The following is a 14773-nucleotide window of genomic DNA, read 5'->3' on the forward strand; positions in this document are numbered from 1 at the left end:
CCATAGAGCTGCAACCCAGTAGCCTTGATTCTTGAAGACAATTGTATAACTATATAGCTTACAGTGTGTGACCGTGTGATTGTGATTGTGAAAACCTTGTAACTCATATTCCCTTTATCCACTGGATGGACAGAGTAGTAGAAAAATGGTAACAAAAATTAAATGAATACTATGGGGGATGGGATGTTTTGGCTGTTATTTTTTACTTTTATTTTCATTCTTATATTTATTTTTATTTTTATTTTTGGAGTAATGAAAGTTTTTGAAATTGTGGTGATGAATGCACAACTAAATGATGGTACTGTGAACAACTGATTGTACACTGTGGATGACTGTTTGCCATGTGAATATATATCAATAAAATTGAATCTAAGAAACACGTATGTTCATCTGAAAGGTAAAAATGAAACAAAAATAAAAACAAACAAAAGGAATGATCTAGGAGAAGACCTCATGGAAGAGATTTTAGGCATATTGTGAAGTAATCATTTGTCCATTTTAAGTGTAAAGTATATAAATGCTGGACTGAATTCCAAACCCAAACAGTTTTTTTCTTCTTTCATTGTTGTGTATTGTTTGCCTCTTCTCCCCTTCATGAATGCTATTATTCACGAGTAGTATGCATGTACAGAGGACTCTAAATTTATTATCAAATTTATTTCTAGTGGTATGGTCTTGATAAATAAAAACTATAGTTGGCTGAAGAGTTTTTTATTATTGTCCATACTAATATGATCATATTTTCTGATAAAAGAGAATTTGGCTTGTAAAAATTTGTGAAAGTGAATTTTGTTTGTTGTAGTTATTGCTGACTAAAGCTTGTTAAACTTTGTCTAAAGGGGTATGGTTTTGTCCTAAAGTAACATGAATGTAAAACAAGACCTGAAAGGATATGGAATGTTGTAGAAGGTTTGTGAAAGTAAAATCTGTATCTCATAGTTAATGCTGATCAAAAATTTTTTAGACCTGTTTGTAAGTTTTTTTTAAAAAAAGAGTTGAGTTTTCTCTGTGCTAAAATAACTTGGATTGTTGGTCTGCTCTTAATGAGAGTTATCAAAAGTTTTTCTTAACCACCTGAATACCCTCTATAGAAGTATATCAGAATAATATTCTTGATATTTATGTTGATCATATCAACCTTTATTTCAGAAGACTTGACAATGTTTTCACTGTTTATGTTGTTCCTGGTGCTTATCTGCATGATGTTAGACAACAGTAAGATTTTTTTAGTTATGGTTTTAGCTATTCTAAGAAAAAGATTACAGATTATGGAAACAACCAACTTTACTCTTCAGTTACACTACTGGCTCTGATGCTTCTCTAAAAGTACATGTGGTTAGCAATAAGCCAGAACTTCTGCAACAAAAGGAACTTTAAAAGAGAAGCAAGGCAAGTATGTAAATTGTTTTACCTGTTAATTAACATAACATTGGTAAATGTGTGAAGGTGGAACAGACAAACCTCTGTTACGGTTTGTGACTGATAACTCCAATAGATGTGAACTGTCAAATGTAGTTTCTGGAAATAGCTTCACTTCCAGAGCCTAGATTGTAAACTCTTAAAGCAGTCACATTTATTCCTGAGTTTTAACTATTGTTTTCTGAGATGCTTTGTTCTTTGTTTATAACCTTGTAGTTCCCTGGAACTGGGAAATAATATCTGGATATCCGTGTGACACCTGATACTCAGAGTTTTCCAGCTCTGAAAGTCAGCATTACTCCATACAGCAACTGTTAAAGAAGGTTAAAAAGAGAGCAGACCTCAATTAGACACATGAATGAAGCTGATCTGCTTAGGACTAAGTAATCAGAATATAGGGTAAAAGATTAAATTTTCTGTATTTTAAAACTTTAATTTCTGTGTGAAACCAAAGGAAGGGAGATTTAGTCTATCCAAAGCTTAAATTTTCTGTAGCATACTATCTAACCTGTCTGGCCAGTTTGTTAAACAACCTAATTCAGCTTTGACTTGAAAACTAGAATACAGAATAAAATCTTGATATTCTGTACAAGTCAATATTACACCTGAGGCATTTCAGAATATTCTTGGGGAAAAATGAAAAAAACTATTTGCAAGTTCCCTTGAGGGCTGGGGGAAAGAAAGTATGGAACTATTAAACTTACCCACCTGAAGAATTCCTGCTATTCTTTTAAGCAGTAGGGGATCCCAATTTAATAAGCCAGGACCTCAACTGAAGCTTGCCCTTATGGAACTTATAATTATGCCTGACTCTGCCCCAGAGAAACTTTTTTTGTTGCTCAGATGTAGTCTCTCCCTCTCTTCAAGCAAAACTCTGCAAATAAACTGACTACTACCCCCACCCCCCCCATTTTATATCATTTCCAGGGACGTGAGTCTCCCTGGCAGCATGGGACATGACTTCCAGGGATGAGCCTGACCCTGGCATTGTTAGATTCAGAATTCCTTCTTGACCAACAGAAGGAAAAATGAAACAAAATAAAGTTTCTGTGGCTAAGAGATTTCAAGTAGAGTTGACAGGTCATTCTGTAGGTTACTCTCATGCAAGTTTCAGCCAGATATTGCAAGCTGCCAAAGTATGGCAAGCCCCAACCAACAGTATTTCTGGAAATCCCAAGGAATATCCTGGGCTGTCCTTGAATAAAAGTATTACTTATTAAGTTTATTTTTCAAAGACTTAAAGTGTCCAGATTTTTCCTATGACAGATAAGCCTTGAAACCCAGAATTAACTCTCTTTCCAACACCAACCAATTTCATTCCTCTACCCCATAATGTTGACACCCCTTTTTAGCATGAACAATTTAGAACAGTTGTCACCCAGATATATTCCTCAAGATTGAGAGAATTATCAAACAAGAGGGAAGAGAAACTAAGAAGTTTGGATTTAAGGAATGATGATGATTACTGAATTATACAGATATTCCTTTTCACTCCCTTGTATATTAGAGTAGACAAAGGGAAATACTATACAAAATCTCTGAACTGTAATCCAGCTCTTTATCTCTGATAATGACGGTACAGCCTTGATTTTGTGCCCTTTTTATAGTATAACCTTGTGACGGACACTCACTTATATCCATCTTATCTGGTTTTTCAACTTTAGAGCCTATGAGCAAGACAGCCCCTAATGTTTATTAATGAAAGGAATTGAATTGGCCCAGAACTAACCTACCCCAATTACAAGGCTATCTTGATACAGGAAGTACGAGCTAACCAAAATAGGGTGACCTGACATGCAGTAACATGTACTTTATCCTGTAAGTGACCTATAACTCATTATACTAAAAATCACACTCATCATCATGTTAAGGCCACCATTTTCTTATATATATTCTGTTAGTAAGCATGCAATCATTCTGTGCATGGTCAATAATTAGACCATCAAGAGTCATTGTTCTCATTGTCCTGAAACCTGCCCATCTTTTGATACTATACTGTACTTCAGAGAAACAGATTTTTAGGCCAATAAGTCATCTGATCTCCTGCTTCATACCTACCAATAAACTTTTTCTCCCTTTGAAACTCTGGTGTCTCAGAAATTGATCATCTGACCGCACAAGGCAAAGAATCCACTGCCTTTGTCTGGTATCATAAGGATTGACTACCACTGTTTTGCTGCACCCATTGTAGACTTCCTGTGATAACATCTTCTGTAGAAGAAGGTTATAGCTATTAAGTGTTGATAGGAGACTTCTAACCAGCTGTTTCTGGATTCCTGTAAGAAATTCCTATAAGACATTCCTATAAGGAAGTCTGTTGCATGAGTTCTGATCTGCTATAAAAGATAAAGATTTAAGAGGCCTTAATAACCTGACCTGTGCCTGACCCTATAGCCTGTGGCTATATTAGACTTCCTGGGACATGCCTCTCTAAAGAACTGATGTGTTCAGATTATCTATATAGCGCTGTGATTTATAATTAAAGTCTTTAGTTGTATTTCAAGGTAACAACAAATTCAAGTATGCTTGGGTCCACCAAGTGGGAAAAGGAGGGTGGGAAGGGAATAATCTTTTATCTTTTAGTAATTTTTATTTACTTCTCCTATGTTCCACAATAAGGTCTTTTTTGCTTTGGCTTGCATTACTTCCTTATCACAGCATATTGTTTGGTTTAGTAACCTGGAGTATGCATTAGGATTTTGAAACGTCTCATGAATTTGTCAACCCCATGACTGGAACCAAACAGTCTTTTGTGTAAAACCTGCCAGTGATCTAACTAAAATCTGTCATCAGTTCTAAATTATAAATGGCAGTAGAAACAGTATCTAACAGTATGTGCTGTGGCTGAAGGATTCATTGATCTGTTCTATATTCAAATCAAGAAGACCAGAAGCTTGCCTAAGACCATTTTTAAGTTTCGTGGATTTTGTGTGAACTTTGGCAAGAATTCCAAATATTGTACTTGCACCCACATTTTATTGAACATTCTATAGATGAAGTGATTGTTCCAGCTAGCTATTATCAGACTTTTCATGTTCTTTATGTGGTTCATTTGGAGAGTCAAGGCAAAAGACAGGTGATGTAGCACTTGTGTTTTTAATAATTACAACAAACTACCAAGTAAATTTTAGTCCTTAAAATGTACTGGAAAAAAAAAAGGTACTGGAAGAAGCTACCCACAGTTACTGAAAAGTTTACTTCCATCTAATGAGATAGTCTGGTAATTCCCTAATTTTGTCTATCTGGCTCAACAGAAGTATTTCAAAGTGGTATGCGACTCCTTGATGCAGTCTGGGTTTCTCTTTAATAAATCCCTTTGGCTAAATGCTGGAGATGCAGACTAGCTACTGGAAGAGTGAAGCAAATGAGTAAATAATACTCTCCTGATGTGGGAGCCTGTTCTTACAGGAGGTCAGTTTTGATGAAAGTGTCAATGCAGGATTTGAATTCCTAGCAAGGTTACAGTGTTTCCTGACAGGATCTGTCAACCACTTCTGGACAATAATGTTCAAGATTATTTGAGGTGACTGGAAGGATGACTGCCTTCTTATCTATTTGAGCAAGTAGCTGAACCCAGGAGAGGTTGGATGCTTAAAAGACAATAAGATTCTTGGTTAAACTGAGGACTTCATTTGGAAACAAAAAAACCTGAACAAATATTCTCTTCAACATTGAGCCATGTATTTTCCTTGAAAAGTATGCATCTTTTCCAGAAAAAAAACTTGTTGGACATGCCTTTGAGCTTAGATGAATATTTGAAACGTTATTTAATGGTAGACGGCATATTTGAAAATGTTATTTAATGGCATGCTGTACTAGAAATCTGAAGACCTGGAACAGATTTTAAAACCCAACACTTATTACAACTTTAAAGATTGTGAAATTATCAAAATGTACACGAATCAACTTTTAATAAACTGTATAGATGGGTATATGAGGCTGCCCATTGTACCATTTCTTTCCCTGAATTTGCAGTCATGGTTTTAGCAGTGCAGTAACTCTGTAACATTAACACAGTCAGTAAAAAGTAAATGTATGAAAAAATATACTGTGCAAATAGTAATCAAATTTGGTATAGTGTGACTATACCAATAACCAAATGGACTTAAGAAAAAATTGTTATTAGAGATGAGTAGCATTATGTAATTATAAATAGGTCATCAAAAAGACATGGTATTCTGTGTCCATATCCAGAGTCCTGGCCTCTTGCCTTCCTCCCCAGACAACATGAGCTTCACCACCCACTCCACCACCTTCTCCACCAACTACCGATCCCTGGGATCGGTCCAGTTGTCCAGCCACCAGGTCCGGCCGGCCAACAGCGCAGCCAGCAGCGCAGCCAGCATCTATGCGCGCACTGCGGGCTCGGGCTCCCAGATCTCCATGTCCTGCTCCTCTAGCTCCCGGGGCGGCTAGGGGTCCGGGGGCCTGGCTGGCGGGGTGGCTGGGGGTCTGGCGGGAATGAGGGGCATCCAGGGCGAGGAGGAGACCATGCAAGCCCTCAACGACCGCCTAGCCTCCTACCTAGACAGGGTGAGGAGCTTGGAGACTGAGAATCGGAGACTGGAAGGCAAAATTCAGGAACACCTGGAGAAGAAGGGACCCCAGGTCAGGGACTGGAGCCACTACTTCAAGATCATCGAGGAACTGAAGGCTCAGATCTTTGAAATTTCTGTGGACAACACCCGCATCATTCTGCAGATTGACAATGCCCAGCTGGCTGCAGATGACTGAAGAGTCAAGTATGAGACGGAGCTGGCCATGCGCCAGTCAGTGGAGAGCAACATCCATGGGCTCTGCAAGGTCACTGATGACACCAATGTCACTCGGCTGCAGCTGCAGACGGAGACTGAGGCTCTCAAGGAGGAGCTGCTCTTCATGAAGAACCATGAGGAGGAAGTAAAGGGCCTACAAGCCCAGATTGCCAGCTCTGGGCTGACCATGGAGGTGGACGCCCCCAAGTCTCAGGACCTCAGCAAGGATGGCAGACATCCGAACCCAGTATGACAAGTTGGCTCAGAAGAATGGAGAGGAGCTGGACAAGTACTGGTCTCAGCAGACTGAAGAGAGCACCACAGTGGTCACCTCTCAGTCCACTGAGATAGGAGGTGCTGAGATGACACTCACGGAGCTGAGAAGTACTGTCCAGTCCTTGGAAATCGACCTGGACTCCACGAGAAACCTGAAAGCCAGCCTGGAGAACAGCCTGTGGGAGGTGGAAGCCCGCTATGCCCTGCAGATGGAGCAGCTCAACGGGGTCCTGCTGCACCTGGAATCGGAGCTGGCACAGACCCGGGCAGAGGAGCAGCACCAGGCCTAGGAGTATGAGGCCCTGCTGAACAGCAAGGTCAAGCTGGAGACCAAGATTGCCACCTATTGTCGCCTGCTAGAAGACGGAGAGGACTTCAGTCTCAGCGATGCCCTGGGCAGCAGCAACTCCATGCAAACCATCCACAAGACCACTACCTGCAAGATTGTGGATAGCAAAGTGGTATCTGAGACTACCACCACCAAAATTCTGAGGCACTGAGGCAGCAGAAGCAGGGTGCCCTCTGGGGAACCAGTGACCAATAAAAACTTCTGCATCCTCAAAAAAAAAAAAAAAAAAAGACATGGTAGACAAATATTATCATGCCTCACTAATATGGACTAACTATAATGTGTAAACTCAGAACTGAATTTTAAGGCACAGCTTATCAGGGGAATGCTTATTGTAATAGTCCTTAGATTGTAAGCTCTTACAGCAGCCACAACTATTCCTGAACTGTAATGGCTCTCTAAATCCTGAGATGCTGAGCTCCCTGTGTATAACCTGGTTGGTCTCTGGAACTTTGGGTATCTGTGTGATACATGAGACTCACAGCTGGAACTTGACAGCTATGAATGTCAGTATTACCCCACATGACAACTGTTGAAAGAGCTGAAAAAGAATTCAGATTTTAATTTGTGATATGAATGAAGAGGATCTGGTTAGGACTAAGGCAAATAAGGCCCAAGGGTAAAGGATACTGACTGGGTTTTAAAACTACAGTTCATGTGCTAGACCAAGGGAAATGTTTATCTGGTGCAGGATGTGTATTTTCTGTAGCTCACTAGAAGTAACTTGTACAATTAGTTTCTTTGAACACCACTGGTGCAGGGAGTGGTGAATGGGAAGTGGGATTTGGTGAGTTCATAAAGGCTGGGGTGAAATCCTGATACATCCCAGATTTGGGCAGAGAATAAGTGTATTTGCGGGGACCTCCGAGGAACTGCAGAGAAATGCGTTAAGTGTTGGATTTCCCCACCTGGACTATTGCTGATTTTCCCACAAACATTGGGCCTGCTAATTTAGTGGGCCTAGCCCTCGATCTGGAGGCCTTCCCCTGTGAGACTAGCTGCTGCAAGGGAGAGGCTAAGCCCACTTATAATTGTGCCTAGGAGTCCCTCTCAGAGAGCCTTTTTGTTGCTCAGATGAGGCCCCCTCTCTCACTAAGCCCACTTGGCAGGTGAACCCACTGCCCTCCCTGCTATGTGGGACATGACACCCAGGGGTGTGAGTTCCCCTGGCAATGTGGGAAGAGACCCCTGAAGATGAGCCTGGACCAGCACTGTGGGATTGAGAAGGATCTTCTTGACCAAAAGGGGGAAGAGAGATAAAGCAAAGGGTTCCAGAGGCTGAGTGATTTCAAACGGGAATTGAGAGGTTACTGTAGGGTATTCTCATATGCTGTATGTATATCACCTTTTAGACTACAGTGTGATGTCTACAGGGAAACACCTGAAACTGTCAAACTGCAACCCAGTGATCTTGATTCTTGAAGACAATCGTATAATTACGTAACTTGAAAAACGTGACTGTGTAACTGTGAAAACCTGTGGCTGGGCACTCCTTTTATACAGTGTATGGACAGATGAGTGGAAAAATGGACAAAAATTAGATAAAAAATAGGGTGGGATGGAGAGAACAGGTGTTCCTTTTTGCTTTTGAGTCAGGAAAAGCTTCAAAAATTGATTCTGGTGATGAACACACAACTGTATGATGGTGCTGTGAATAACTGACATACACTGTGGATGATGTAGGGTGTATGAATGTATCTCAGTTAAACCATATGTTTAAAAGCAAATGAAAAATGGAGGGGAGAATGGGATGTTTTGATATTCTTTAATTTTCATTTGGTTTTTTGGAGTAATGAAAATGTTCAGTTTGTGGTGATGAAAGCACAACTATGTGACAGTAACTCAATAAAACTGCATTAAAATGGTACGCATAATCTGATGAAACAAAGGACTTCAAAAATTTCCAGAGATTGAAGTGTGTAGTCCTCAGCTACTAAAGGTGATCTCTAGTCTCTTAGAACATTCTGCCTTACAAGAATGTCTTGGATTGCCTCGGGTGTTTAGCCACGATACACCTAACAGTGAGATAATTTGGTTTTGAGCCACATACCAGTTCTGACCTGTGAAGGAGCTGATCACTAAAATTATTATATAGGCCAACCTCCAAGAAGGGCTGGAGAATAAAGGTCAGCCATTATGTACATGATCAGTGTATGATCAACCCCCCACAAAAGTCTGGATATCAAGGTGCAGGTGAGCTTCCCCAGTTGGCAAACCTTTGTTTATTGTCACACATCTTCACCAAGGGTAGAAATGCCATCCATGCCTCTACTGAGAGAGAACTGGCATTTTAGCATTTGGGATCCTTCCAGACATTGCCCTATATGCTTCTTTCTTTAGCTGGTTCTAAGTTGTATACTTTTGCTACAATAGAAATGTAATCACAGAAAATTATTAACCTGAGAAAGCCCACGGAAACTCCTAAATTTGTAGCCAGCTCGTCTGAAGAGGTGGATAGACACACAGATCAATGGAAACAGAATCCAAACAAATATGTCCAACTGATCTTTACAGAGGTTTAAAAGCAATTTACAAATGTTACATATCACAAAATAACTGAAATCGTAGAACTGTAACCTAAACATTCTTTGAAATATACGTGTTAAATCGTACTTTGAAAGTTATCACTGTTCCGTATATATGTCAAGTTTCAAATGTGAAATGTACTATCTATAAAAAAGCAATTCAATGAAGGTTCAAGTAACACTGCCAATAATTCATAGGCCAAAACAAAAATCGATGATTTAAAATCTGACATTTGCAAAACTTAACTCAAAATGAACCATACATCTACATGTAAGAGAACTGAATGGAGAATTTTTAGGCATAATCCATTAATTTGAAAAGTTTCTTTCAAAATGAGGCAAAATTTTAGTCCCTAAATCTCCTCGTGCCATCAACTTATTTATTCCCATTTTTCTGTGCTACAATTTTCCTATGAGATAGATTACAGAAGGGTCATAGTTTTCCCTTTGTCCTTCAGTTTGCTACCAAATTCCACAGATGATAGAGCCACTAAGCCAAATGTGGGAGATGAGTGAATATGAGTTTTGATTTTGTTTCCATTCTGTCATGTGGGTGGGTGGGACTGAATTTATACCCCAAACATGTTCCTAATACATTCCTAAGGGTGTTAACCCATTGAAAATAGAAACTTCTCATGAAATTAATTTTAGCTATGAGGTGGCCAACTGAATCAGGTTTGGGCCTTAATTTTATTAAGGGAAGACTTACAGAGGTGGCCACAGGAAGAAGCCATGGGGAAGAGCCAACAGATCTTGGGGAGACCAGAAGACACTGCCCATGTGCAATGACGTGACAGAACAGCCAACGTCCCAGGACTGTTGGCAGCCAGCTCCATAATCCCAATCTTCAGGGAGAAACCTCCATCTTGCTGACTCAATTTTGGACTCCTAGTCTCAAAACAATAACCCTATAAACTCCTCCTGTTTAAACCAATCTGTTGTATAGTATTTAACAGCCAGGAAACTAAAATAAGGTGTAATCCTGAAATCATGCATAAAAATAATCAACTGTTCATATATACATCGAGCATTCACTATACACTGCCAGCCTCTTTTCCAAGTCCAAATAGCGTAAATTCACTTTTAGTTTTGGAATTAAGGTGTTCTTTGTTTTGTAAATTAAAAAACTACATTTCTCTAGCTAGAACTAAACACCTGAAACTATCAAACTACAAACCAGGAGCCTTGACTCTTGAACAAGATGACTGTATAGCAACGCAGCTTACAAGGGGTGACAGTGTGATTGTGAAAACCCTGTGGAATGGAGACCTTTCATCCAGTGTATGGACAGATGAGTAGAAAAATGGGGACAAAAACTAAATGAAAAATAGGTGGGATGGTCGGGTATGATTTGGGTGTTCTTTACTTTTCTTTTCTTTTTTTTTCACTTTTTCTGGTACAAAGATAATGTTCAAAAAATAGATTGGGGTGATGAATGCACAACTATATGATGGTACTGTGAACAATTAACTGGACGTTTTGGATGACTGTTATGTATGTGAATGTTATCTCAATTAAAACAAACAAAAAAACTAAGATTTCTTATGGGCTGCTGCTGCCAACCCTCCAAAAATTTTATTCAACTTGTCTCTTGTATCTTCTCATCCAGATGTCAGTTTAATAAATCCATCTCCATCTCTAACCTTTTCTTTCCAGAATTATGACACTTATTGACTAGAAATCTTAGTTTAAATGGGGCTATTCTTGAAAGCAATACAATTTCCGAAAAAATCCCATAAACAATCCAGAGCTCTAATACTGAGCAAAGAGTGCCCAGTATCATTTCAGAACAGAGGCTATTGCCATAAATTGAGAAGATACTAAACTGAAGTGCACCATGAATTTGCCCTAGTCAATTCCTAGATCACCTAGAAGGCCTCAGATCTTCAGTGTGCCCACATTTACCTCCCTGCAACTTCACCCATGTTCCTTTGCAGACTGGTTTGCAGATTATTTCTGAAGTAAAGATGCCCATTCCTCACCACTGGCATATTCACCCAGATTAACTTGTTGTGGCTGTCCCTTCCCCTGAGGAACACTTATTTAACCTGGTACTATATTATACCTGCACGTGGCAATAACTCTTATACATCATCCTGAATAGTAATAGGATATGGTTCAAGAAAATGGCTGGTGTACCCTGTCCCACTTTTCCCCATCTCGTCATGTGGAAAGCGAGCCACAATTTATAGACCATCACAATGGTTCATGGCTTAAACACAAGACAAAGGGCACTGAGAAAGATACCAAGAGTCTACGGTGGTTATCTCTGCTGTCTCTAGGCCACAGTGAAGGCAAATGAAAACAACAAAGATGTTCTGCACCAAAGGTAGGTTTTCTATATTCAAGCCAATGTCCTTACATATAGCACAAATGACACTACTATCCTGATATAAAGACAGACAAATTCTCAGGAATGTGAGGCATGTATTGGTTCTTAATCTACATGAATTTGTCAAAGTTTTTACATCTGTTCACTTAATTGTACAATAAAGTACTTGACATGAAAAAAGATAAAGGATGTATTTTATATTATTTCCATAGGTTTCAAAATTTTAACCAAGAAAAATACAAGTTTCATCATCCATAGCTCAAGTAAATACTATGTGGCACATCTATGTGGCTACAACACAGATGTGACTATGTTGGTTACTATCCAAGGTATATACAACCAATGATTAGTTTTACCTTTAACTTTCTGCATATGTAATCACAGTATGCATCCTTTTGTCTGGCTTCTTTGGCTGTGAGATTTTATCTCATTGCTGTATAACACCCATTATATAAACACACCATTTATACACTCCTGTCTTCATTTTATTAATTTGCATGCTTTAATACACTTATCTTTTGGTGAATGCATAACTACGTTTGTTGGATATATACATACGAAAGGAAAGGGGGGGCACGGAATGGCAAATTCTGCTATTGATCCTACAGACTTCTATTTCCAAAAAGGAAACTGCCAAACACTAGCACCATTTCAAATTCAATGTTCCCAGCAAAACAGGTTTGTGTATTGCTGCAGAAGATGCACGTCTATTTTGTTCAAAAGGACATCTAAATCTAGCTGTAAATCTAGCCCCTGCCATGGCTTCCAGATTTCCAAGTCACCACAGAGCTTCTGAAGTTTATTATCTACTATTTAATTTCAATATGACAAACATAAAAGATGTGTACCTATCACTCAACTTCAACAATTATCACCATTTTGCTAACTTCACCTACCACATCTTTTTCTGAATTACTTAAAATCAAATGCCAAATATCAGGGTCATTTTAACTTATTTCAAGTATTTTAGCATGGATTTCAGCAGTATTTCAGTACATCCTTCTGATGAAAACAAATTTCTTTTGACTTCATGAACCTCAGCCACAGTGTCATCAAGAAATCAAATTCAGTTTGCACATGACAAACCAAGTATTTCCAAAAAAAACAGAGCAACCAGAACAGCTTAGAAAACCACAGACACAGAAACTCCATTTCTTGAATGCAAAAGAAATGTGCATGTCTACCATAAATTGTATACAAGAATTTCATAGCAGAGCAATTCATAACAGCTACAAACTATATTCAATCCAGGTATTCATCACACAAAGTATTACACAGCAGTTAAAATGGGATTTACAACCAAATACAATTTTACCTCACAAACATAATGCAGAGTAAAGATTTGAGTATTAGACATTAATTTCATTTCTGGGATGTAGAGAAGTGTAAAATAAAAATAAAACCAACTTACACTGGAAACTCAGGACAGTGCTTTCCCTTTTTCCTCTGCAGGAACAGTAAGTGAGAGGCACAAAGGGACACAAATGGCAATTCTCAAGTTTTGACTCACGGGAAAAAAAAAGAAACACAGTAACACAATTTCATGTCCATTTCAGATGTCAACATCTTAGGCAGCTATAGCTGCTTACCAATCTACCATTTGGTATTGGCTGCCTTCAGCAATCCATGGTAATGAATTGCCAGACAATAAAAAGAACTAAATTTGGTTCTTATCATCAACTTGTTTCAAGTAACTCTTCTTAGGTAGATTTTTACAATAAAGAACAATTTTTGAACTACTAGGTAAATTGACCTTTTATACCATAGTTCAGCACCGAACTATGGCTAAGTGAAATACAATCTCATCTATATCATATCAAAGGCTTATTAAAATACAGTATCACCCATATTAAGTTGCTTAAATTAAGCCAATATGTAGTATACATACTGTTTATAGGCCTTTCAGATTTCTAACATTGAAAATAAAAATCCTTCTGCCTCTAGATGACACATTTACACCACCACCATCATTCCCATATTTGAAGCACCTGAACACTTCTCTCAAAATACCAGAATTTAAATTCTTCAGATTACAAATTTACATCATATTCATCATTATTCAGTATTTAAAGCACCTGAGTACTTCTCTCAAAATACTACAGTTTCAAACTTCAGGTTGAGAGAATGATTCTCACTTGGTTTTACAAATACAACAGACAGCAGAAAATTATGACCAACTTTTTATTTTAGTTAAAAACAGAATAAACATAGCACATAAAAGCTAGCATCTACAACTAATAAGCACCTAAAACTAATAAGCACCTAAAACAAACAATTACTAAATTTACAGCAACCTGAGGTTCAATATTTATGGACAGCAAGTTTAAATCCATTTTTGTATCGTGGTTTTTGAAATCTTATTACCAAAAATATTGTTCATAAATCTGAATATTATGTCACTGAACATGGCAATACACAAACATAACCACACGTATGAGACTGCAATATGCCAGTCACTGAAAAAAGACAAAACAACAAAGTTAACAAAACTCATAGGGCTCTGAAAATGTGGATGCTTTCACAGCAGTGTTTAGCAGTGCTTCCACAATTTCTTAAGACAATCTATCAAAACCTTGGCATGTTTTAATTTCAAGCTGCCAACTTTGTCTTCAATTTTTTTAGAAAGTTATGGCTATACTGCCAATGTCAGGTCTGACTTTTTTGACTTAAGTTTAATAGGACTTAGCACTGAAAGCTCACACTACCCCAAAATACATTATTTCTTATACACTGATGTACAACATTCAAGTGCCAGTGTTGTTGTACTGTCTTCTGGTCAAGTTTCTTTAAACCCTCCAAGAATTACTTTAAGGCTTACAAAAACAAATATTTTCCAAAATTTTCAATAAATATTACACAAAACCAGCAGCAAAAAGTATCTAAAGTCTGTCATGTGCAAAGAGTTTTCTTCTCAACCATCACTCTCACGGTCCCAAATAAAATCTGGAATCTAGTTCTTATACAAGCTGCATTCAACAATCTTCAAAAGACTAAATAATTTGGAAGTTTAAGGAAACGCACATAAGACAAATACATGAACTTCTGAATGTGCAATAAAATAAGTACTTTGTAAAAAGTTCTGGGCAAAATGTCCAAGAGTTTAAACCTACATGCTAAC

At 38.3% G+C, this 14773-nt stretch overlaps 1 pseudogene; it reads left to right on the forward strand.

Moving 5' to 3' along the window:
- The first annotated feature begins 5646 nt into the window (after positions 1–5646).
- LOC119524313 lies at positions 5647–6949 on the forward strand (annotated as a pseudogene).
- Positions 6950–14773: the final 7824 nt, after the last annotated feature.

This window comes from Choloepus didactylus, chromosome Y, assembly GCF_015220235.1.
Source record: "Choloepus didactylus isolate mChoDid1 chromosome Y, mChoDid1.pri, whole genome shotgun sequence".
Classification (NCBI taxonomy): domain Eukaryota; kingdom Metazoa; phylum Chordata; class Mammalia; order Pilosa; family Megalonychidae; genus Choloepus; species Choloepus didactylus.